The sequence below is a fragment of the Staurois parvus genome, unplaced genomic scaffold (genome assembly GCF_062004578.1).
Source record: "Staurois parvus isolate SC_StPar_1 unplaced genomic scaffold, SC_StPar_1.0 ptg000151l, whole genome shotgun sequence".
NCBI classification, from domain to species: domain Eukaryota; kingdom Metazoa; phylum Chordata; class Amphibia; order Anura; family Ranidae; genus Staurois; species Staurois parvus.
In genome coordinates, this window is record NW_028317947.1 from 17,898,652 (window position 1) to 17,925,493 (window position 26,842).

General features: G+C 44.5%; 1 long non-coding RNA gene across 1 annotated transcript; it reads right to left on the reverse strand.

The window, feature by feature from the left end:
* Positions 1–20,070: 20,070 nt before the first annotated feature.
* On the reverse strand, positions 20,071–25,918 carry LOC149464560 (uncharacterized). Its single transcript, XR_016312381.1, has 2 exons — positions 25,793–25,918; positions 20,071–21,003 (listed from the first exon to the last, which is right to left on the reverse strand). It is a non-coding gene; the product is annotated as an uncharacterized LOC149464560 (long non-coding RNA).
* Between the last annotated feature and the right edge of the window lie 924 nt (positions 25,919–26,842).

Sequence of the window (26,842 nt, forward strand, 5' to 3'; positions counted from 1 at the left end):
GGTAGAGTGGCAAGAAGAAAGCCATTGTTGAAAGAAAGCCATAAGAAGTCCTGTTTGCAGTTTGTGAGAAGCCATGTGGGGGACACAGAAAACATGTGGAAGAAGGTGCTCTGGTCAGATGAGACCACCATTTAACTTTTTGGCCTAAAAGTAAAATGCTGTGTGTGGCTAAAAAGTAACACTGCACATCACCCTGAACACACCATCCCCACTGTGAAACATGGTGGTGGCAGCATTACGTTGTGGGGATGCTTTTCTTTAGCAGGGACAGGGAAGCTGGTCAGAGTTGATGGGAAGATGGATGGAACCAAATACAGGGCAATCTTAGAAGAAAACCTGTTAGAGTCTGCAACAGACTTGAGACCGGGGCGGAGGTTCACCTTCCAGCAGGACAACGACCCGAAACATCCAGCCAGAGCTACAATGGGATGGTTTAGATCAAAGCATATTCATGTGTTAGAATGGCCCAGTCACAGTCCAGACCTAAATCCAATGGAGAATCTATGGAAAGACTTGAAAATTACTGTTCACAGACGTTCTCCATCCAATCTGACAGAACTTGAGCTATTCTGCAAAGAAGAATGGGCAGAAATGTCCCTCTGTAGATGTGCAAAGCTGGTAGAGACATCCCCAAAAAGACTTGCAGCTGGAATTGCAGCGAAAGGTGGTCCTACAAAGTATTGACTCCGGGGGGCTGAATACAAATGCACACCACACTTTTCACAGATTTATTTGTACAAAATGTTTAAAACCATTTATCATTTTCCTCCCACTTCACAATTATGTATCACTTTGTGTTGGTCTGTCACATTAAATCCCAATAAAATACATTTACATTTTTGGTTGTAACATGACAAAATGTGGAAAATTTCAAAGGGTATGAATACTTTTTCAAGGCACTGTATATAATGTAGAGTGCAGGGGTCAGTAGTAAGTTATTCAGAGTGCAGGGGTGAGTAGTAAGTAATGTAGAGTGTAGGGGTCAGTAATATGAAATGTGGTGTGCAGGGCTCAGTAGTATGTAATGTAGAATGAAGGGCTTAGTAGTAAGTAATTCAGAGTACAGAGCTCAGTAGTAACTAATGTAGAGTTTGGGGGTCAGTAGTATGTAATTCAGGTGCAGGGGTCAGAAGTAAGTAATGTAGAGTGCAGGGGTCAGAAGTAAGTAATGTAGAGTGCAGGGGTCAGTAGTATGTAATTTAGAGTGCAGGGTAAGTAGTAAGTGCTACAGAGTGCAGGGATCAGTAGTATGCAATTCAGAGGTATTCAGTAGCAAAGCAGAGGGCAGTAGTTAGTAATGCACACTTTAGGAGTCAGTGGTAAGTAATGCAGGGGTCAGGAATAAGTAACACAGAGTTCTGAGTTCGAGAGTACATACTGCAAAGTGAGTCAGTAGTAAGTAATGCAGAGTTCAAGGACAGTAGTAAGTAATGAAGAGTGCAAAGCTCAGTAGGTAGTAAGTAGGTAGTAGGTGGTAATAACCAGAGATTGCAGGGGTCAGGCATAACACAGAGTCTTGGGATAAGTAGTATGTAATTCAGAGGTCAGTATTAAAGCAGAGTACAGGGGTCAGTGGCAAATAACGCAGTCAGTAGTAAGTAATGCAGGGGTCAGGAATATGCACCACGGATTTTAGGTGTGAGCAGTAAGTAACAGATTTCTGAGTTCAGGAGTAAGTTCTGCAAAGTGCAAAAATAATGCACTGTTCAGAGGTCAGAGGTAACCGAGTGCTGGGGTCATAAGTAAATAACACAAAGTGCAGGGGTCAGTAGTATGTAATTCAGTGATCAGTAGTAAGTAACGCACAGTTCAGAGATCTGTAGTAAGTTACGCAGTTAGTAGTAAGTAATACAGGAGTCAGGAATAAGAAACACTGAGTTCTGGAGTAAGTACTGCAAAGTGTGTCAGGAGTAAGTGACACATAATGCAAGGGTCAGGAGTATTGTACACAGAGCAGAGGGGTACATAGTAAGTACCACAGAGCTTGGGGGCAATAGCAAATGATGCAGAGTGCAGGGGTCAGGGCTCTGATATGAGCTCTTAGGTGGGGTCACAATCAGGGGCGGACTGACAACTCATGGGGCCCCCAGGCAATAGGGGATCATGGAGCCCCTGTGTCCTTTCCCACACTCAAAGCACACCCAAAAAAGCCTATAAAAAGTACCAGGGGCATTTCATGGAGCCCCCTACTGACCCCGGGCCCTCAGGCAGTGCCCGAGTGTTCGAATGGTCGCAATCTATGCGTCACATAGTCACGGTCAGAATTCTTACTCTTCTATAGTGTTTATATATTAATTTTCAGATATTGGGGAACCCCTGCTCAAACTTATTCATTGGTGTCCAGTGAGAAAATGCCCCGCTTACAATGGTGGTCAGAATCCCCCCCCCCAATACTGTAGATACCTAAAAATATCTTTGGTGTCATGAGGCTGGCTTTGTCAAGTGGTGTTGTCCCTGAAACTCTGCAGGCACCAGCCAAGTAGGGGTCTATTAGCCACAGCTTAAGGAACCCCTGGCAACCTCTGGAGGAACCCTAGGATTGCAGGGAACATTGGTTGAGAAGTGACTTCTTTAGAGTGATATCAGGGGTGCATCGCTGTGATAAGGAGCCTACAGCGCCACCTGCTTCCACAAAAGGAGAATGCAAGATAATTATTTGTAACAATGATGTAGAAAACCACCAAACATCTTTAGGTCATCGGGTCAAGTCAGAGCTTTTACCGTATATTGATAGTTTTATGTTCAAACATGTCCTTCCAGGCTTATCCTGTCCTTGTTCTAGGAAGATATCACAGCCTAAAAACTTGACACGGAGTCTATCGCTTCACCACTTTATCAAAAACAAAGAAAAGGTTTGCTTGTAAATACACTTTAATTTGTCTAAATCTTGAGGCAACAGTCCATAGGTAGAGAGAGCCGCAGAACGCATCCAATAATCACAGGGTGACACACAATGGCATTTATTCTTCCTGTGTGCCTGTCAGCACCTTCATAAATCAGCGATGATCATCCTGCGATTTTACAGGACTGAACATGACATGGCAGCTGTGATCTAATGTGACATCTATGCGTTCAGGGCAGATCGGACAGTCCGTCAGTCAGACTTACCTTGTAAGAAGACATTGTTAGCAGAAAACAAAGTTAGTACATTCATAGCCCCCCTTACGAATACCTAGTTAACCTCTTCATGACAGTGTAACGCATGTGAACATCAATGAACAAGACAAACGTAGAGGATGAATCTCCCTAATGGGGCAACAGAAAACATTACAAGCCCGACAAGGATTCTAACCCTTCTCCTGCTTTTCTTTGAATGTACTTCAAATAGCAACCCCATTGACAGATTTAATAATATAATAAATAGTAAAAAAAAACTCCAATAGGTGTATTGCTGAAGCTATATAGTAAATATCGAAAATGTGCAAAAGCCAGACTCGCCCCTTAGTTTACTTTAAAGCATAACTGCACCAAAGGTAGCTGACCTTGCTGAGCTCCACTCACATATACACTATATTGACAAAAGTATTGGGCTGCCTGCCTTTCCACACACATGAACTTTAATGGCCTTCCAGTCTTAGTCCGTAGGGTTCAATATTGAGTTGGCCCCGCCCTTTGCAGCTATAAAAGCTTCAACTCTTATGGGAAGGCCGTCCACAAGGTTTAGGAGGGTGTCTATGGGAAGGTTTGACCATTCTTCCAGAAGCACATTTGTGAGGTCAGGACTGATGTCAGGGGAGAAGGCCTGGCTTGCAGTCTCCGCTCTAATTCATCCCAAAGGTGTTCTATGGGGTTGAGGTCAGGACTCTGTGCAGGCCAGTCAAGTTCCTCCACCCCAAACTCACTCATCCATTTCTTTATGGACCTTGCTTTGTGCACTGGTGCGCAGTCATGTTGGAACAGGAAGGGGCCATCCCCAAACTCTTCCCACAAAGTTGGGAGCATGAAATTGTCCAAAATGTCTTGGTATGCTGACGCCTTAAGAGTTCCCTTCACTGGAACTAGGGGGCCAAGACCAACCCCTGAATAAGAACACCACACCATAATCCCCCCTTCACCAAATTTTACACTTGGCACAATGCAGTCAGGCAAGTACCATTCTACTGGCAACCGCCAAACCCAGACACGTACATCAGATGGCCAGACAGAGAAGATTGATTGATCACTCCAGAGAACACGTCTCCACTGCTCTAGAGTCCAGTGGCGGCGTGCTTTACAGCACTGCATTCGACGCTTTGCATTGCACTTGGTGATGTACGGCTTGGATGCAGCGGCTCGGCCATGGAAGCCCATTCCATGAAGCTCTCTACGCACTGTTGTTGTGCTAATCTGAAGGCCACATGAAGTTTGGAGGTCTTTAGCTATTGACTCTGCAGACAGTTGGTGACTTCTGCGCACTGTGCGCTTCAGCATGCGCTGACTCTGTCATTTTATGTGGTCTACCACTTGGTGGCTGAGTTGCTGTTGTTCCCAGTTTCTTCCACTTTGTTATAATCCCACTAACAGTTGAGCGTGGAATATTTAGTAGCCAGGAAATGTCACGGATGGACTTATTGCACAGGTGGCAACCTATCACGGGACCACGCTTGAATTCACTGAACTGAGAGCGACCCATTCTTTCAAAAATGTTTGTAGAAGCAGTCTGCATGCCTAGGTGATGATTTTGGACTCCTGTGGCCATGGAGGTGATTGGAACACCTGAGTCCTATGATTTGGAGGTCTGGCCCAATACGTTTGGCAATATAGTGTATATGCAATGACAGGAAAAGTGGGCCGTAACGCCCAGCCACCACACATATCAGTCTGTGCTGAGAGCTTTCTTCCAGCACACTGAGTGAGCTGACTCCAACAGCTCTCAACCATGGCTTCTGATCAGAAGCCAATAATGTGACCACTATGAAAGCCAATCACAGCAGTCATGTGGGAAGTTGCTCCATCTACTGACATTGAAGCACACTTAAAGGGTCACCAGAAGGCAGTGTGAAGGTGTTAAAGGGGAATTAAACCAAAAAAAAAATATAGATGGTAGGATTTTTAGGACAGAAGAGACCCTAATGGTTTATTCTTCCATAAAACCTTCTCCCTGCCTGTCAGCAGTTATGTAAACTGAGTCACGCATGCGCAGCTAAGCGTACATTTCCGGCACTGCTCTGTACCATGATAATGTGATTCCAAGGAGAGTGACACTATCATGGCCTGGCCAAGCAAGCTTCTGAAGCACCTGAACCCAGAAGGATGACTGGGAGAAGATGGCAGCACTCATGACCAATGGGAGTTCTGGAGGGGGTCATTTGCCAGGCAGATCTGTTATCCATAATGTGCTAATATGCATTGTGTACTAGCACATTATGGATAAAGGCTCCAGGGGCTCATCAAAAAAATGGCAGTTATAATGGAGTTATAATTCTGCTTTAAAAATGAACTCGGGGCAATTTTTTTTCCCCATGCAGTGGGGATGTGCCAGCAGGTTAACTGCTTGTTTTATTCTAGGGGAGAGGACAGTGAGGATATGCTTACCTGTTCCGTCGATCCTCCCAGCACAAGACCAGTCCAGCACCCCTGTGCTCCAGCAGTTTTGAAAATAGACTGTTCCTGACGTCATCACGCACAGAGCAGGCTCCATAGACAGGAACAGTCCGCTGCTGGACAGTGGGGGAAGCGCGGTTTTCCGAAGGATTAAAGGATCAGGGGAGTATAAGCTTTGTGTTCACCCCTAGAAAAACAAGCAGTTGACCTCTGCAGCATGGGCACAACCTGACTGCATTGCGGAAAAAAAAGTTGACCGGAGCTGGGCTTTAAAGAGCAACTTCAATCCCTCCATTTTTTTTGTTCACTGGATTTTCTTCAACAGACAAACTCACAAATTCAGCAAATCCAGCATTTTCCTGTTATCTCAATCTGGAAGGGCCGCTGGGGAAGTTGACAAACACTGTAGTATTTGATGCTTCCTTTTTTGCACGCTGATCATACAGGATCATTCACTCCAAACTGCCACAATTCATACAACGCCTTGTATTTTTTTTTCCAGTTAATACAAGGCATTCTCTGAATGGACAAGGTGGTGAGGAGAGACATCATGTTGTTCACCTCATCCAGTCGGAAAACGCCTTGTATTCAATATTCAATAACAGAAAATGCAAGGCATTCTGTAAATGGGGGCATTGCTGAGAGAGCGACCCCCCCCCCCCCCGGGCCAGCGTCCAGGGGAAACAACTCAGCGCGGGACCTGGACGTTACTGGCTACTAATTACCACAGTGATTGTCAGATTCCGTAGCGATCCATCGGATCAGGTATGAGATACACTGTATTTACTGTGCTTACATTATGCCAAACTGGACCAATGTAAGTATGCAATACAGATCATACCTGGAGTTCATCTTTACATTTTCAGTTCAAACAGTTATTAAACTAATATAATAATAAAAGTAATATGGACAATGCAAGTGCAGTAATGAGGCTACAACCGCCTATTACAAACCACTATTACTTGGATAAGACCTCCGATAGTCACTAGGGGGAGCTCTTGTACTGGAGAACACAACCGATGCATAAATGAACTTGTGCAGATTTGTTTTTCATTCTATGAAATGTCCAGGAAAACTGACATCAGGGCAATGCTATGGGTAATACAAATACTTCAATTCTTCAAGTATAGCATGCAACCAGAGTCAGCTGACAAACTCCCAAAGTGTATGTTTGCCTTTATAAACTGTAACACATTTGCAGTCCATTCTTCATATTTTCAGTCCTGTATGTGGAAAAATGCCACTTGGCTGGCTGTCATGCTGATCCAGTGGCTTTCAGTTGTCACTAACCTTAAGCAAGTATGCAGATCTGGAGATAAAATGAGCATTACTTGTTGAATCATTTGAAATATGAGCCATGGGTGGCCCTGCAAGCACCTCTGGGCTCCACAGGTTTATTTAAAAATCGACTGAGTCGGGTGAAAAAGTATTGACTGAACAATGACTGCATCCAAGTAGATGCAGTCACTGTTTGGGTATCCAGGCAGCCAAGGGTACTGTGGCTGCTTCAGTACAATAGCCCTGGGGCTGAAGAAGAGAAATCTAACTATGTATAGCTAGCATTACTCTGACTTCATTGGCTGCATGCCAGTTCCAGTCATTCAGTTGCTGAAAAAGGTGATAACAGCCTGGCAACTAGAAACAGGTCAGCAATGGAAGGCTATATATTTATCACATTTAAAGCTATGCATTTTATCATTAAAAAGCCTTCTTAAAGTGTTACTAAACCCCGGACCCTGCATCCACTATATCTGGTTTCCCCGAAACCTGCATTCACTATATCTGGTTTCCCCGGACCCTGCGATCACTATATCTGGTCTCCCCGGACCCTGCATTTACTATATCTGGTCTCCCCGGACCCTGCATTCACTCTATTTGGTCTCCCCGGACCCTTCATTCACTATATCCGGTCTCCCTGGACCCTGCATTCACTATATCTGGTCTCCCCGGACCCTGCATTCACTATATCCGGTCTCCCCGGACTCTGCATTCACTATATCTGGTCTCCCTGGACCCTGCATTCACTATATCAGGTCTCCTCGGACCCTGCATTCACTATATCTGGTCTCCCCGGACCCTGCATTCACTATATCTGGTCTCCCCGGACCCTGCATTCACTATATCTGGTTTCCCCGGACCCTGCATTCACTATATCTGGTCTCCCCGGACCCTGCATTCACTATATCTGGTTTCCCTGGACCCTGCATTCACTATATCCGGTCTCCCCGGACCCTGCATTCACTATATCTGGTCTCCTTGACCCCGAATACACTATATCTGGTCTCCCCGAACCCTGAATTCACTATATCTGGTTTCCCCGAACCCTGCATTCACTATATCCAGTCTCCCCGGGCCCTGCATTTACTATATCTGGTCTCCCTGGACCCTGCATTCACTATATCTGGTCTCCCCGGACCCTGCATTCACTATATCTGGTCTTTGGACCCTGCATCCACTATATCTAGTCTCCCCGGACCCTGCATTCACTAGATCTGCTCTCCCCGGACCCTGCATTTACTATATCTGGTCTCCCCGGACCCTGCATTCACTTTATCTGGTCTCCCCGGACCCTGCATTCACTATATTCGGTCTCTCCGGACCCTGCATTCACTATATCTGGTTTCCCCGGACCCTGCATTCACTATATCTGGTCTTTCTGGACCCTGCATTCACTATATCTGGTTTCCCTGGACCCTGCATTCACTATATCCGGTCTCCCCGGACCCTGCATTCACTATATCTGGTCTCCCCGGACCTTGCATTCACTATATCTGGTCTCCCCGGACCCTGCATTCACTATATCTGGTCTCCTCGGACCCTGCATTCACTATATCCGCTCTCCCCGAACCCCGCATTCACTATATCTGGTCTCCCCGGACCCTGCATTCACTATATTCGGTCTCCCCGACCCTGCATTCACTATATCTGGTCTCCTCGAACCCTGCATTCACTATATCCGCTCTCCCACAGTACACAGAACATGGAAATGCAATTAGTTTAGTAAATAAAAACTGCTAAATATCCTTTCTCATCAGCAGTTACAGAAGTCTTGTGATTTCAACAGAGCACTGGTTAAAGCTTGTAGGAGGAGTTTTCTTTCTGCTCTAGGAGGATGCAAAACCCCTGACCTTTGTCTGGACAGTGCTGATTGGCCCTGTGCTGATCACATGCACTCTCCCAAGAAAAAAAAAAAACCTCTCTAGCAATACACACCAAACTGAGCATGTGCATGTAACTACGGTTTCAGTCTGTCTTATCAGGTGGACATATGAACAAGAGGAGGGGCAGAGAAGTCAGGACCAAACAGCCTTTTTACAATGCGGAGGATTAACCCCTGAGTTTCCACAGTGAGTATAACAAGCATGCTTTGCTGCATTAGGCCTTAGGATATATGTCAGTGGTTGTCAACTTATGAGCTAAAGGGGAGCTCAAATGCATCCCCTGGCATCACCAATGTTCAATATATGTAATGATGATTATTATTATTATTATAATACAGGATTTATATAGCGCCAACAGTTTTCTCAGCACTTTACAATATAATGGAGACAATACAGCAATGATACAGTTCAATACAAGAGGGTTAGGAGGGCCTGATCCTTGGAGCTTACAATCTAGGAGATCTCTTCGGCCTTTTCGTTCGATAGTAAACAGTCATGCATCCACTGCTTACTAATGGAGCCACGGAGAGCCCAGAAAAAGATGAATGTGTTCTCTGCTATGGGTTTGAAACGCCATTTTGGGGGAGCCTGTGTTACAGTTTAGAGTTCCCTGAGAGGCATTGGAGGCTATTTTGGGAAACAGATGCTAAAAATAGCATGACCTGGATAACCAAGGGGCCCTGGAGTTATTGCGAGTTAGGGAGAGGAACCCATCTTATTACATAAAATGTGAATTTGGCTTCACCCTTCAGGCAAATAAGGCTAGAAGGTTCATAGAGTCTGCAACTAGGACTCCTGTGGAAATCTTTTCAGCAAGGTGTGTCGCTGACAAAAAGATCAAGAATTGCAACGGTCCCCTTTCTATGGGAAGTCATAGTGCCTAGAAAAGTTTGTTTTGAAGGACTGTAAGTAGTAGCTCAGTATGAAGTCCTAATGCACACTTTTTAAAGCTGCTGTTTTTTGGCATTTTTTTCTACAGCCAGTAAACTCCGCAGCATGTTATCCTATGTGTCCATGCACACATAGACTGTAATCAACGTTTTTTGGCACGGGTGTTTTTTGGCTGGAAAAAACCCAGAACTAGTGGGTTTCTAGAGGCGTTTTTTAGCCTTAAAAATGGTCAAATGCAGAAAAACAAGGCAAAACGTGGTAAAACGCGGCACATTATTATTATTATACAGTATTTATAAAGCGCCAACAGTTTGCTCAGCGCTGTACATTACAAAGGGAGACAGAACATGTGACAGAACAATAACAATACAATGTGATACACGAGGGGTTCGAGGGCCCTGCTCTTTGGAGCTTACAATCTAGGAGGGAGGGGATAGTGGTACAGGAGGAGATAGCTGTGGGGGATGGAGTGGTAGGAAGAGTGGAGGAGGTCGGCAAATTAGCAGGGGGTGGGGTAGGCTTCCCTGAAGAGGTGGGTTTTCAGGGTGCGCCTAAAGAAACATTGGCTTTATTGGACTTTTGAGCAAAATAGACTCTAAAAAACACAAATGTGGAAAAATGCCGTTAAACGCGACTAAACGCTAATGCAAAAACGCTAAAAAAATGTTGAAAAACGTGACGTTACACAGCTAACGTTACCAGCATTATTAAAACACCCCGTGTGCATGGAGCCTTAAAGGGAACTGGAGCTTAAAGTGGAGTTCCACCCAAAAGGGGAAGTTCTGTTTTAAGGACTGCTCCCCATTAAGGATTGGCACCTTTGGGGGGCGGGGGGGAGCGGGTACCCGAATTTGACAAGTACCAGCTCCCAATTTCGGTCGGATCACCTAGGCGACCGGAAACGGAAGGTGTCCTCCCTCCTTCCCTCCCCGCAGTCTTCTGGGATACATGACAGGTCACAGAAGACTACAGGACCATTCATGAAGCGCAGCGCTACTTGCGCATGCGCAGTGGGCACCCGGCTGTGAAGCCGCAAGCTGTCACAGCCGGGTGCCCACACTGAAGGTGCTGGCCTCTAGGAATCCAGGACAGCCGGTGAAACGGCTGCGGGGGGGACACCACGGGACCAAGGGACAGGTAAGTGGCTGTTTTTTAAAAGTCAGCAGCTACAGTTTTTGTAGATGCTGACTTTTATGTTCTGACAGGATGAGTGGAACTCCGCTTTAAGGGATATACTCTCTGATATACTCTTTCTGGGCAGCACAGTGGCTAAATGGTTAGCACTTCCACCTGGCAGTATTAGGGTCACTGGTTCAAATCCTGCCCACAGCACCACCTGCCTGGAGTTTGCATGTTCTCCCTGTGCCTGCGGGGGTTTCCTCCAGGTACTCTGGTTTTCTCCCACTCTCCAAAGACATGCTGGTAGGTTAATTGGCTCCTGTCTAAATTGGCCCTAGTATGTGTATGTATGGATGTGAGTTAGGGACCTTAGATTGTATGCCCCTTGAGGGTTAGGGACTGATGTGAATGTACAATATATATGTGAAGCGCTGCGTAAATTGATGGCGCTATATAAGTACCTGAAATAAATAAATAATAATAAATCTCATTTCTCTGTAAGCATTGAAGAATACTCATAGCACCTACTTGTTGTTAAACTACATGTACTGGATCTGGAAAGCTTCCACACTTAAAGTTCTATATCTTTTAAATTTCGAAATAAAAAGTTGTTTGAAATAGGAGCTGTCCGATTGCTACCCCATGTGACAGAGTTTATACCCGCTACACACTAGTGCTATCAACTACTAGAACATCTAATAATTGAAAGTATCTGAGTTAAGTAAATATTCACTTTAAAGTTCATTTGTTACGTTGCCCATTGATGGGAAGTAGCAGGTTCTCTTGATAGCCCTTAAACCTTCTGCTGATACTTCCGCTTCACCATCACCACACTCCCCCAATGCTCCACTTGCCTGCCAGAGCCCTATGAAATATCCAGTGCTTCCAAGCATGGTGGGGCATGTTATCTTTTTCACTCCCTCCCACAATGCAGTGCTCAGGTTGGGGTGGCCAATCACTTGGACTAAGTACTGTCCCACGGCGATGGGGAGGGAAGACCTTAGCCTTGTATAACCTCCAACATGGAGCTTGCACAGGTATTTGAACTTATTTTAACTCTGGATTGTACGCCCCTTGAGGGTTAGGGACTGATGTGAATGTACAATATATATGTAAAGCGCTGCGTAAATTGATGGCGCTATATAAGTACCTGAAATAAATAAATAACTCTGGACATTGGCAGGAGAACAAGGCTATGGGTGAGCAGGGAAAAGGTAAGTATCAGCAGAAGAGGGATATAAGAGAGCCTGTTACTTTTCTCATTAAAGTGTACAGTCCAAATCTATGTTGCAGTAAGTATGACATCATGCCTATCTTGAAAGCAAATACTCTTGCGGGAATTTGTTGCAAGGTTTCATATCTGGAGATCCTGCCAGTAACACACTTCCTTTTCCATTGCTGACACCACTAAGCCACTGCTTTACAATTCACAGCAGGATTGTCAGCCTGCCGTTTGTGCTCTTTCAATTGGCCATTGCGCTGCCTAGCAGGACTTTTAGATGGGTATCCCAACAGCCAACTAAAGGGGCTTTGCAATGGCTGCAGAATTTGCAGGGAACTGGGAATTTTAAAAGAGGTATTGCATCACCTGAAAACCGGAGATATGTACAAACCCAGCCCTTCGACAGTCCGAAGGAGGATTGTCAGTTTTATGTGGAGTCAGCCTTTAATCACACTTTAGCTTCACACCTTCGTCACATTTTGTTTTGTAGAACGTAGCTCGATGGTGAAGCCTCTTACTGGCTCACTGTGAGGGCACCTCAGCTAATCCTCTAGTCCCTTCCATTCTGCCCCCTGACAGATGTCTTGGGGATCTAAGCCTCGAGGAACAATCACATGCCTTTCAAGTCTAAGTGTCCCCATCTCTGGCTGACAGAGGCCGAGGCAGAGTCACAATGATTCCCCGCGCTGGCAGCTGAGTTGTGCATGCTGTGCCCAGCTCTAGTAAAAAGAAGCTCATTAACTTGCAATTACTGATTCACTCTCCGTAATAGGGGGCCCAGTCCTCTCACTGCCAAGCAATTCGACCAAATAAAAAACAGGTCGCCTGCCCTCATCTTTCAGGAAAAGCCCCTTCCCCCTTTTGTCTCCCCAGGAGGATTGGGGATTAACCTCTTAGCAACTTGGGGAATAGTGTCATTATTGTTGCAAGAGTTGAAAGGACATGTTTTATGGGGACAGCTGAGGAAGAACTAGGAATGCAGAAATGTGACGGGAAGAGCTCTATGGACATGGGGCACTGAAATGCGTTCAACACAGAGAAAAAAAGTTTGTGAACCCAGAATCAACATGCTAAACTAACTCAAGTCTAAAGCTGGCCATACACTCATAGATTTCTTGTTCAGCCTGCAGACTGATCGAAAGAAATCTAAAAGATTCCTCCATTCATGCTAAACAGCACAGATGGACGAATCTCCTCTGCCAGTTAATGTATTCTGACATAATATGTAAAAGGTGTATTGCATTGATATACTCCAGCTTACCACACTGATGTTTATATCAAACACATTAAGAGGCTCCTAATAATTTTTTTTTTTTGCATGGAGTTTACACATTCTTCCTGTATTCATATGGGTTTCCCTTGTGTTGTCTAGTTTTCTCCCACACTCGAAAAATATTCTTGTAGGTTCTGTCTAAATTGGCTCTAGTATTCAGTACAAATTGGCTATGCAGATCTGTTATCATGTTAAGCATGCCAGTCCTAGGCTTGAGCAATTGTGGAGGGTTGAGGAAAGACTTGGTGACCTACCTTGTAAAAACTTTGCCAAGAAAATTTTATGGAAAGCGGTCTTTAGGTGTTTCGGACATGATGCCCATAGAATTGCAGAGAGTTGGATACGACCAAATGGATTCATATATACAGTGCTCAACATAAATGAGTAAACACCTTTTGAAAAGTAAGACTTTAATCAATATCTCAATGAACACAAGAACAATTTCCAAAATTTTAACAAAACCGAGTTTTATAGAACAATTGTTTAGCTCATTACATGAAAGTAAGGTTAATAATATAACTTACATTACAAAATCTTCAGTTTTACTCAAATTAGTTGATGCAAAAATGAATACACCCCACAACAAAAACGACTACATCTGGTATTTATTATGACCTCCATGATTTATAAGGACAGCACCAAGTCTCCTAGGCATGGAATGAACAAGTTGGCGACTTATTGCGGCGTTGATCTTTTTCCATTCTTCAAGAACGACATCTTTTAGAGCCTGGATGCTGGATTGAGAGTGATGCTCAATTAATTTCTTCAGAATTCCTCATAGGTGTTCAATTGGGTAAGATCAGGAGACATACTTGGCCACTGAATTGCTTTCACCCTGTTCTTCTTCAGAAATGCAACAGTGGCCTTAGATGTGTGTTTTGGATTATTGTCATGTTGGAAAAATGCATGACGACCAAGGGCACGCAGTGATGGTAGCATCTTCTCTTTAAATATAGAGCAGGACATCTGTGAATTCATGATACCATCAATGAAATGCAGCTTCCCGACACCAGCAGCACTCATGCAGCCCCACAGAAGGACAGTGCCATCACCATGTTTCACTGTAGGCACCATGCATTTTTGTACTCCTCCCATTTGCGTCGCAGTACAGCTTTGAAGTCATCAGTTCCAAAAACATTTATCTTGGTCACATCACTCCAGAGTACAGAGTCCCAGTAGTCTTCTTTTTCAGCATAGGCCCTGGCAAATTCTAGGCAGGCTTTTTTGTGCATGGGCTTCCTTCATGGACGACACCCATGCATTCCATTCCTCTGCAGAGTAGGTTGTATTGTGTCACTGGAAACAACCACCCAGTTTGGCTTTCTACTTCTTTAGCTAACTGCACTGAACTTGAATGGTGATTTTGTTCAACCTTCATCAGAAGACGCTACTGTCGAGGTGTTAACTTCAATGGATGGCCTAGACGTCTCTGTGAGATGGTTGCAGTTCCATCTTTGTTACATTTTTGTATCACTTTTGCTACAGTATTCTGACTGACAAGTAAAGCTTTCCGGATCTTCTTGTAGCCTTCACCTTTCTTGTGTAAAGAATTGTTTTTCTTTTTCAGGCCTTGTGACATTTCTCTTCCATGTGCTGTCATTGCTGACACCATGAAATGGGAAGGGGGTTTCTTTGTTAAGTAATGCCATTTTATAATCAATTATCTGCTGGAAACCTGTTTAATGAATAATTAGACTCACCTGTGGTTGAATTCTTGTTAATTAGGATTTTGTTGCCTAAAATGTAGCTTTGCTCCTAAGACTTTCATTGGGGTGTATTCATTTTTGCAACATGGTCTTGAATTAATTTGTTAGGAAAAATAATTTGTGTGTTATAAATAATTAACAAATCTTGTTTGCAATCAATGGCCCGCATTTGTGGGATTATTTTGTAGTATAGTGTTCCATAGCAAATTTTGCTTCTGAAAGGAAAGTAAAGGTTTTCTGACAAACCTGTTGGGGTGTACTCATTTATGCTGAACACTGTACGTACAATAGTTTGGAAATAAAAATGAGATATTAATATTAGAAACCTGCATGGAGTTTCTGCACAGACTTTATGGCTAATGTTTTCTACTATGTGGGGTAAAAAAAGAAATAGGTTTTTCTAATGAGCATTTATTTATTACAGGTATGTATATAGCACCATCAATTTACATATATATTGTACATTCACATCAGTCCCTGACCTCAATGAGCCTAAGGTCCCGAACTCACATTCATACATACTAGGGCCAATTTACCTACCAGCATGTCTTTGGAGTGTGGGAGGAAACTGGAGCACTAGGAGGAAACCCACACAGGCACACAGGCACAGGGAGAACATACAAACTCCAGGCAGGTAGTGTCGTGGTTGGGATTCAAACCAACAACCCAAGTGCTGCTAGGTAGGAGCAGCTAACCACTTAGCCACTGGGCTTGCTAATAAGGAGCCATTGGCAATCCTGCTGACCTGTCCTGTGTTCCTAGTAGAGAAATACAGCTATGCCAACCACTGCCACTAATGAGATGCCCTGTCATGTGTAACACAGGCAAAAATATGTCTGTACTGGTCTGGATCAGTACACTGCTGGGACCACCAAGAGTTTTCTCAAGCTGACATTCTAATATATTGACCATGTGTTGGGCAGATGTTTCCTTTTCTATTAATAAAAATAATCACAGAAGAATCATATAGAATTTCCGATTCCATCTCTTGCAAATAAAGCGTTCCCTATGCCTGTCCTGGGTTTTATGTAACTGGCAATGATGTTATTTTGTTGTACGTGATGACATCACTATCTTGGTCTTCTCCATATTAGGATCCAGCTATCTCAGACTTCAATTTCAGAACTGACAATCAGCTCCTAAGATAAACTGCTGGATCACTTGGGGAAGAGGAGAAGCTGTCATACGCAAACGCCAATTGTTTGTCAGCCAGCTGTTATAAAAACAATGCGGCTCAAAGTGACCAAATGCTCTATTATTGTCTCAACGAGTCTGCAGAGACGTCCTTTAAAAACACTTCTCCTCTACACCTGCCTCTGAGACACAGCTGAAGACACAGACCTCAGAAACTGACAGTCATTTCAACTGCTCGATAAAAGCTAATCAGGCTTCACTAACACACACTGGTGGGCCTAATAGCTATCCATGGAGTCCAAGGAAAGCCATAGACATGAATAGAAATGAGTGAAGGGAATTGGCCAAAATTTATTTAGGTGGGAAATTGTGCTTATATAGTAATCAATGGCTCTTTAGATAAAACATCTAAATATTACATTAGATATTGAGTTCCATAGTTAACCAAAAGCTAAACCCTAACGTGGTGATCATGCGGCTTTGGTGATAACAAACAAAAGTCATGTGAAAAACCTTGAAGAAGAATTCCAAGTATGGATATTTTTACATAGGTACATTGGTCCAGCTGGGACCGATGTAATTATGCATATGCCATATCTGTAGAATCCACAGAGGCTTGAAAACAGTGTAGCAGGCACTGCTAGTACAGTGATCTCCACTAGCTTGCTGGTACTGTGCCAAGTGGCTGCCCTGCTGCCTACTGAACACAGGAGGTTGCCCACTTGGCACAGGTACCATTATCAATGAATGCAAAGCATTCTCCGATTGGATGAGTTGGAGATTGGTATGTCACTGCCCTGCCTCTCCACCTCATCTAATCAGAGAATGCTATGTATTCATTTAGAACATACAAATTGTCTCTGAATTGCACCCATGCCAAACAAATGACCTCCTGTGTCAGGAGCTTGAAACTAGTGGAAATGAATTTGTAAAAAATATCCTTACCTAGAATTCATCTTGAATTTAGTCTACCCCATAGACTCCATTGCATTAGACTGACTTACCTTAATTTTTCAACAAAATGTTTTGAATTTTAGAAAAGCGAAGTGTCCCAAGTGATCTGAAGAACTGACCAATAAAAGATCTTTCTAACTAGAGATCTTACTATTGTGACAGTCCTAGGCCCTACCACTGAGTAATTAGAGGTAGAAAGCACACAGGATTCTTGCAAATGCAGAGTGAGGAGCTCTTGCTGAGTGGAGAAAGGTGTTTTTTTTTCTACAGGTTTTGGTAGTCTCAGATTGGATTCCAGAGTTCAGAGGCTTCAGGCAGCTTTTGGAGAGAAGACACCTCCAACCAAGTGTCCAGGTCTTGCCAGAGACCAGCAGGGTGTGTGTACTGATGCACGCATCCTTTATAATCACAGGCTTGGCCATAGCTTGGGGGATTCTGCCAAGAGACAAGTGTGCTCCGTGGAGGGGATAGGTGTGCTCCACCCAAAAGTCAGGAGGTCTCAGGCTAGAAGACAGGAGATCTTCATACGGGTGCCTGAAGATTCCCCTCTTGAGAGACCAGGGCTTGCAAAAATGTGGCAAGGAGTTGCAACTAAAGAGAGCTAAGAAAACTGCAACTATTGTACATGAGCACAGGTCTGCTGTTAGTCAGCCTGAAGGACCAAGGCAAAATGTATGAAGATTGGTGCTGCAAAGAGAAGGAGCCAGGAGGCTTGGTAATATTTTGTCCTTTTCCTGTTTTTGCTTTGAATGCTGTAGGAAACTGAAACCTCTATGTGGAAATCCTGATGTAAGGAACTTTATTTTTAAATCAAATTGGGTCAACAAGCCCCAAACCACAGATCTGACTGTCATAGACTTACTGGATAATGCTACTACCACTGAGTTAGATTTCCCCAATATCACACTATATACATGCATCAACGATTCTCCAAATGCCTTGGATTTTCCCAAACACTATTATTTCTCAAAATAGGGTCAGTACCAGGGGGTTTGCTCATTGCATAAATTTGCAGGTTTGTCCAAAGTCATAGTTACATAGTTAGTCTGACTGAAAAAAGACAAAAGTCCATCCAGTTCAACCATAATCATCATACATGTCTATGAAAACATGGTTTGATGGTCTGACTTCCAACTACCATGTCATGTTTATGGCTTGCTTATGGCTTAACTATATAATGAGCAGAGGGGAAGCTGCTCTTAAGCCCACAAGAAGGTCCAACCATGGTTATTTCTTACTCCTGTTCACTAGCTAAGTGCCCATGTTCCATTTTGTACAACTAATGGCATACTTCTGTAAGGAAAACAAGATGTCAGGCCTAGAAATAATGGTGGTGGTCATATGACAAAAGGTGTGATCGGGCCCTATATATCAAAGCCATTGCAAAGATAGTTCCTGTAGTAGTACAGAATACCAGTTGTGTAGAGGTTCAACCATTTTATCATTGAGGAACCAACTTTCTGGGCTCAGGGAACCCTTGCTGATAATTACTGTATCTACAGCTCACTGTACATTAGTCTGATGGTCACTGGGAAGAAAACTTCCTTACATTTGAGAAGAACTCTCCCCTACAGACAGCAAAAAGCTTATTAGTGTCAATGGGAACTTATCTGAGAGGTGGAAGTTGCTCAATGCTCAAGGACCCTCTGGCAGCTTCTGAAGGAAACCCTGATTAGGAATGGCTGGTATAGACAGATAGAGCTGTGGAACTTGTACTTCTTGGCCCCATACCAGTTGCAAGGTCTGCTATGAGCTTAGTTACGCATCTGAATATGACTATGACGGGTGGGGACTATAACATTTTGGTGTTTTCTTAAGCAACTGAATGTTTTCAAATGAAATGACCATACAATGTTTGATGAGGGTCACAAATTTCCAGCTCATGCCAACATCCGTTCATCTAGCTGTCATGCTTGGACATTATTTTATGTGTGCATGCATCTGTTGTTTTAAATAAAGAGTGTTTCTTGTGCAATACATAATTTATGACTTGTGTATGAAAACCCATAAAATAGTGAAAGTGAGTAACTGTTTTCATGCAGCCAATTCCCTCCTTTACCCCTCTCATCATCCTCCCCCTTTTAATCACTTCCCTCCCTTTCGCACTGCACAGCCCTTAATCCATCTCTCTCAGTGGGAAGGATTAGCACAGCCATTCTCTCTACTTGCTTAGCATGCTGAAGCACACAGGATTCAATGGCTGAGCCTGGCAGGGGTCTTGTCCGACATGCAGACCAACCCTTCTCCCCTGCAGAGAGGGTCAAGGTGCATCCATAGCTAGGCTCACCCTGCAGGAGGAAAAAAAAACCCTTTCACTGCCCGGCCACACTATATCACTCTATTACATGACTTCTTTAGACTTTATAAAATTGTATCCAAAAAAAGGCATTTGTAAGTACAGCCAGTCAGGGCGTAGAAAGATTCTGGGGTCAGAAAATCTCCCATTTTCACAAGACAGCTTGTTTATTTGGACATAAAAAACCACTGGAGTTACGCTTTTAGAAAAAACATTTGCTAATTTGTGTCATTGCAAACTACACTATTCCCTAAAGCGGAATTTGTGCTTTATGCCCTCCTCCACTTCTACTACTTTGCACTTTTTGGGGGGGGCAGGTACCTGGTTGTGACACGTTGTCCTCCCCCCCACAACCTGCCACAGGTCCCTGAACGCTGCGGGACCATTCACAAAGTGCAGTACAGCTCACGCATGAGCAGTGGGCAGCCGGCTGTAAAGCCGCAAAGAATCATATCCAGCTTTCTTTGCAAAGTGAAGCTTCACCTCATTTACTAAGCTCTGGAGCAACTGCACTTGCAACATGCACAGTCTATTTGTCTTTAGTAAATCAACCCTACAGTTCTGGTAAATCTAAACAACCTAGTACAGTCAGATTGTGATGTGTATGGGGAGCTTGGGATCTACCAAAAATGTAGTGGAAGCTTCTCCATGACTGAATACATATTAGATAGATCTGTAGCACTACCCCCTCAGGAGTTGCTGAAGTTTTGGGTCCCCCTATAGTCCTGCACAGCCAGGTAACACGCATTTTCCAGAGACTTGCATTTCAGAGACAATAAACAGCCCTTGGGTTTGTTTTTTGGTTTTATTAGGGGTATTTGAACTTAAATGGGGTAAGGGGTGTTTGGGGTGCCCAAGGAACAGTAAACTGAGGACAGTTTCCTGTCAACTATATACTACAAGTCTTTACACAGCAAAACTCTTCTGGACAAGCACTCCAGCCCCTCCTGGTGTACCACCTCAGACCCTGGATAAATCCTCTTCTTTACCCTGCTGACTAGAAATCCCTGGGCAAGGGGATCCAGTGCCTGGCACTTTAAGATGAACAGTCCCGGGTAGGGAGCTAGTCAGGTTTCCCATCATAATGTTCTTTCCCCTTATCTGGCCTGGGGGAGGGGGGGGGGCTAGGGTTACTCACTCAGTCCCATTCCTGTGAGCTGGTTATTGTGTGTGGCTGCCCTTAGAACTTCTGCTGGGCTTGCTCCTTTCCTGGCTGCACAGGTGATCCTCCCTCCAGAGACTGGTGAGGCTGAGTGATCCTCCTGTCCAGGTCCCAGCCTGTAGGTAGGTTCCTTCCCACTGAGTCCCCTCCCAGGCTCCTGCATATCTTCCTCTCTCACATCTTCCACCCAAACTTTCCCACTCCTGAGCAGGCTCAAGCCATACTTAAGGGCTGTCCTGACCCCACGCTGAGCCCCCCGCCTAAGGATTGGTCAGGATCCCCTAAGTTTGCAGATCCTCACCTCCTCACCCCTGCCCACTGCTTCTACAATTTGAGTAAAAAAAGATGAGAAAGAACTTGTGTTGACTTGACATTGCAACTGCATAGATCCTTGAAAAAGTCCTTGCAAACAAGTTCCAATTCCAAAGACCTGACGAAGAATTGAAGCAAGTTCACAGAGCCAAGGTGTCCCAGACAGTATCTCCAGGGTTGTCATCAGTACATTCCTTTCAGAGGTAATGAATTGTTTCCATTAAAAGGGATCCTCGTGTTAATGCTGAACCTTAGGCAAAAAGTAAAAGACACACATTAATGCGGTTCTATAATCATTAATACATCATTAAATGTACTGTATTTGTAAAAGCAAACAGTGCAAGTACTTGAATTTTACCTGGTATCAGCTTTTTGGAGTTCTTATACAGCAGGGCTGGAGTGTGAGAGGAAGAAGAAGCCAATTATAACATGTGCTGATGGGAAGCATGCTAATAGGAGGAGAGAGCAGAATGACAGAGGTGAGCTCATCAAGTTGCTGCTTCTCCTTTCACTGTCCAATGGAGGCTGGTCCAGGAAAACCTGGGCTCAGAGGAAGAGAGTTGAATGTTGTTAGCCATCAGGCTAAGGACATCTAGTGGCAGAAAAAAAAGGATTTTGGGGGGAATTCTAGGTTGAAGGTGACTATTACAGGAAAATTTGGTTTTGTTATTTATCTTTTAATGACTAATCATTTTATATTTTGTTATTTTTATCTTCACTTCTGCTGTTAAAGGTCCGTGTCTCTCGGACACAACTTCTCTAGCATTGTTATGGGCAAAAACCATGCAGGTAATACTGAAATGTCCTGTATGGGGCGTCCTTTGCCAGTTCATGTGTGGCAGCAGTAAACGGATTAACACATAGAAAAAATGTGAGACTATCTCGCCCAGGGTGGAGATTGTAAATGCCTCACCAATTAGGAACTTCAATAGGAACATTTGATTAATTTTATATTGCTGTGTGTGCCCCATTGGAGATTTCCCTTATTTTCCTACCAAGGTGCCAGTGTTGCCACTGGAGTACAGCTCCTGAACAAGACCTTAGACAATGATAAAAATCTGCTGTGGGCAATGTGACAGTGCGTGAGTGGTGTGAGTCTGTATCTCCCTGTAGCGCTACCCCCTTGAGAGCCGCTGGTTTTGGGTCCCCTTTTTTTCCTGCACAGCCAGGCAACACACATTTTCCAGACACAAGAAACAGTCCATGGGCTTGGTTTTTAGGATTTTTTAGGGAATTCAATTTGGATAGGGTAAAGGGGTTGAGGGAAGCCCAATTTGATTGAAAAATAACAAAATGGGGACAGTTTTCTTGTCTAACATACTGCAAAATGACAGATTTTGAAATGTTTTCCAGCCAGAACCACAACAGTATTTAGGAAAGTAATCCCTTCCTAGGAATTATGTGTCCCCTGAGGGGATTTTCAGCACAGTGACAACTTGTAGGAGCTCTTGGTCCCCTTAGTGAACAAAATAACAGCCCACCTGGCTACGCTATCTGATCCCAGGACAAGGGATTGGGTAAGGGATTGGGTAAGTTGACTGTCCCCTGAAGACTTGCCAAGAACTTGTATCTAACAGACTTCTCCCTTTTAGGCCCTGGGGGTGTAAAGGTTCTCACACTGTCCTTGCTCTGCAGCTATGAATAGAACTGCTTTCAGGCTTTCCACTGGGCAGGTTCTTTTCCAGGCTATGCAGGCTGTCCTTCCCTGGTGGACTGTAGGGCAGTGGAGCTCCCTCTTTCAGCTTTCCTCCAACCTCCAGCCTGGAGGCACAACCTCTTTCTCCAGGGCCCCCTCCCAGGCTACACAGCAGCACCTCAGCCATCCATCTTCCATCTGACTCCCCTGAGTTGGGTGGTCAGGCTCTGTCATATTTTTTAGTCAGCCTGCCATAGTGCCAGGCCTCCAGCCTGGAATTGGTCAGACTCCCATAAAAATGCAGATCAGCTCCTCCTCACCCCCACTTACTGACTTCTAGAAGCTTCTCCAAGCTTCTAGAGCAGGGGGAGGTACCAGAGGTCTGACCTGTAGAGCCCTCAAGCCTGACCCTCTTACTCACACCCAGGCTTCGAGCAAGTGTCTAACTACTCTGAACAACTATGTACACTAGAGGGCACTACATCCCTTAACTGAGGATTGCCCGGTGGATATCAGAAGGAGGCAAATGATGATCCTGAGGCTGTGTGACTAGATGTTCCCAGTGTTGGAAGTTAATGATTGTGCGCATCTTTTTGTTCTTTGGAAAAAGTCCTAGTCACCTGTCAGCATTAGAGATTCTCTGAGACATTTTGTGCAGCTCAGGAAGCCATAGAAGAATCCTTAAAGTGTTCAGTCTATCAGGGCTTCCTATGCTCCCTTTGCCCTATCCAAGTTCATTGTTAGAAAAAATACTCTAAAACTACACCCCTAAACCAGGGGCGGACTGACAACCCATGGGGCCCCCGGGCAATAGGGGATCATGGGGTCCCTGTGTCCTTGCCCAAACTAAAAAAAGCCTATGAAAAAGGTACCAGGGGCATCTCATGGGACCCCCTACTGACCCCGGGCCCTCGGGCAGTGCCCGAGTTTCCAAATGGTCAGTCCGCCCCTGCCCTAAACTGTTCCTTTGAGCCAGTGGAAGTGTGAAGAAAACGCTGTGTGCTGGGCATTGGACATTGGTCAAATATAGTCTAAACCTTATTCACAGCATACAGTGCACACTTATGCCACTGACCTCAACATACTCCCTAAGTACTGCACCACATGTGAGTTTCACTGACACACAAAAACCTGAAGGACCTTTTTTTTTTCCTATGAATATGGGTAGAGAGCTAACATTGTGAGTTCACCTTACTTCAAAATATACAGAAACTATTGTTGAGACAATAAACATTTGGTCAAGAACAGGGCTTTTTTAAGCCAAAATGTGGCGGAACTCCATTCCACCACCTCCGCCACTGTGCTCATCACTCTCCACTTTCACTTGTAAACACAGAAGCCGGCACCTCTCCCAACCCCATACAGAGTGTGCATTCAGTGCAATGTGTGGAAAAAAAGAAGCCCTGGTCACAGGAGAGCAGTGCCAGCTGCTGAGAAGTGAAAAATAAGGCACTTGGAAGATGGAGGAGCTTTGAAAGGGGAAAGGAGGGGAAGAGGATGAGATCAATGGAGGGGGAGTAAGTTCGGAGGTTATATTCCAGGAGGAAAAGATGGATAGTGTCAGTGACCAGTATCAGTGGTCAGAGGGAGGAAAAAATGTCCTGCAAAGGAAGGGGCACTAGTGCTTGGGGAGCATTGGTGGGGGCACTGCTGTCAGTGGGGGAAATTGGTGTTCAGTGGGAGGAGGGGGGGGGGGCACTGAGGCCCTGTGGGGTTAAGGGAACTAGTGCTAGGTGTGTGTGTGGGGGGGGGGGGCATTGGTGTCCGTGGGAGCAATTGGTGTCAAGGGGGGACATTGGTTTTCAGTGGGAGCAGAGAGGGTGCTTATGCCCTGTGGAGGGAGGACCTTGGGGAGGTGGAGGGGTACTGGTGTCAGAGGTTGGCATTGTTGTTAGTGGGGACACTGGTGTTTAATGGGAGGGAAGGGGGGCATTGTGAAGGGAGGAGGAGGGGCACTAGTACTTGGTGTGATGGGGGGGCAGCATGGGTGTTCAATGGGAAAAGAGGGGGGCACTAATGTCCTGCGGAGGGAGAAGGAGGGACACTAGTGCTTGTTGTGGTGTCTTCTAGATTTATAGTGCTTATGGGGGGCAGGTTGACTCCACTTGACAGAGTAGCAAAAAGCCGAAGCAGCGGGACAGAGTCCGGATCTGCTGGGGACTGGAACTGTGTTGAAAATTCCAGGACAGTCCTGAAGAATCCAGGACTATACTGTTGGGAGCTGTGGACTTGTCTTGGACAACTTTAAAGGGAATGACTTGAAGGAGATAAACCTAACTCCCCTACAATTGAGCCAGAATGAATATCCTCCCTCATACCCCCCCCCAGTGTTTGTGAACCCTAGGCAGCTATTGCCACAAAGCACATGGGGCCTAATGTCTGATTTGTACTTTCCTATAGTAGTAGCCACAGTATGGCCCATGACACGTAATACAAGAGGATGTAGAAGGACCTTTGCAAATATCTAGATTTTAGAAAATTTAGGAAATGTACTATGAAAAATATGACGGATGTAGCATTTCTTAGAAAAATATTTGAAAAAACGAAGAGCAATTCATTATAGAAAAATAGCAACATGAAGTTTTTGCAGCTCGTTAACAAGTACAGAGAATTTCAGGGCCTAAAGAGGCAGGGCAGCCTTATGATGGTAAATAAATAAAGCTTCAGCCAGGATTAACTGCTGAGTAAAATATTCTGTGTGGGAAAGGCCGAGGGAGAGAGCCTATCGCCTCCTCCTACACGCCATGACATTTGGACGACTGGCTCTACGCCTGGAAGCAGCTGGCTGCCTTTACAGCTTGGACATTTGATGAATGAGGCCAAAGGGTGGTCTATGTGTCCCCTTCTCCATGGGAGGGTCAGCGGAGGTCACGATCCACCCGTGACAGTAACCCTGTCTTTTAACTTTGTCCCGGCTATGAGGTGGCGGGACAGCGTGATTTTAATAACTCACAGCAGGGGCCAATTCATCATCTAGTGTACAGGGGACAAGCAGGTGACCTGCATCACATGTCTTTGACATCAAGTAGATTTGCCAGAATTAAAAAATCATGAAGGAACCTTTACCTCTACACAATTATTAAAATACTCCAGACAGATGTAAAGATTTTGCATTTGAACTTACTTGGGTAAGGACATACTAATAAAATGTCAGAGGAAAAGGCTCATCCAGGCCCATCAGTAAAGGGGAAACCAAAAAACTTTGTTGCATAGTGGAACTGTAATAGAGCAGCAAGATGTAGTAGCAGTCTAGGAGACCCCTTGTCAGCTTGTCCGAAATATTGTTCAGATTACATTTATTTGTCCTAATTTGATCAATCCTACTCATGAATCTAAAATTACCACTCATTTTCCAGAAAGCTTCCATATTGAAGTTTGGAATGAAGGATTGAAATATACTTACTTCCATGAAGATCCAGATATCTTTATTTTCAACCTTCCTTAAGCAGTAGTAGAGTATTGTATGGTGTTAGCCATTGAATATGGCAAAAGGTTTGGAGTTTCTGTAATACCCCTTATTGGCTAACCTAAGAATTAAAGATGAAAGTTTTCAGGGTAATGTACAAGGAAGAGATCTAAATTATCCCAAAAGCTTGTGTCTTTAATAATTTACAGTAAGTCAGACCATAAATAGTATAACACCAAACTTTCTGTAAAGTTCTATTAGACATGGAAGGTTAGACTACCACTGTAAACAACAATGACCTACCTTCAGGTGTCCTCAAACTAACTGTTTTTGTTCCCCTAGATCTCATGTAACCCCCTGTATATCCCTCCCAATAATGCTAACAATTTCCCTCCCTCTAACCTCAACGCTAACCCTTCCGGTAACTTGAACACTAACCATTCATGTAGCCCTAAACACTAACCCTTCATTTGATTATAAATCTATAATTCCCTGTAACTCCAACACTAACCCTCCCTGTAACGCTAACACTAACCCTCCCTGTAACTCCAACACTAACCCTCCCTGTAACGCTAACACTATCCCTCCTTGTAACCTTAACACTAACCCTCCCTGTAACCCTAACACTGTCCCTCCCTGTAACCTTAACACTAACCCTCCCTGTAACCCTAACACTGTCCCTCCCTGTAACCTTAACACTATCCCTCCCTGTAACCTTAACACTGTCCCTCCCTGTAACCCTAACACTGTCCCTCCCTGTAACCTTAACACTATCCCTCCCTGTAACCTTAACACTGTCCCTCCCTGTAACCCTAACACTGTCCCTCCCAGTAACCCTAACACTGTCCCTGCTTGTAACCCTAACACTGTCCCTCCCGGTAACCCTAACACTGTCCCTCCCGGTAACCCTAACACTGTCCCTGCCTGTAACCCTAACACTGTCCCTCCCTGTAACCCTAACACTGTCCCTGCTTGTAACCCTAACACTATCCCTCCCTGTAACTCTAACACTGTCCCTGCTTGTAACTCTAGCACTGTCCCTCCCGG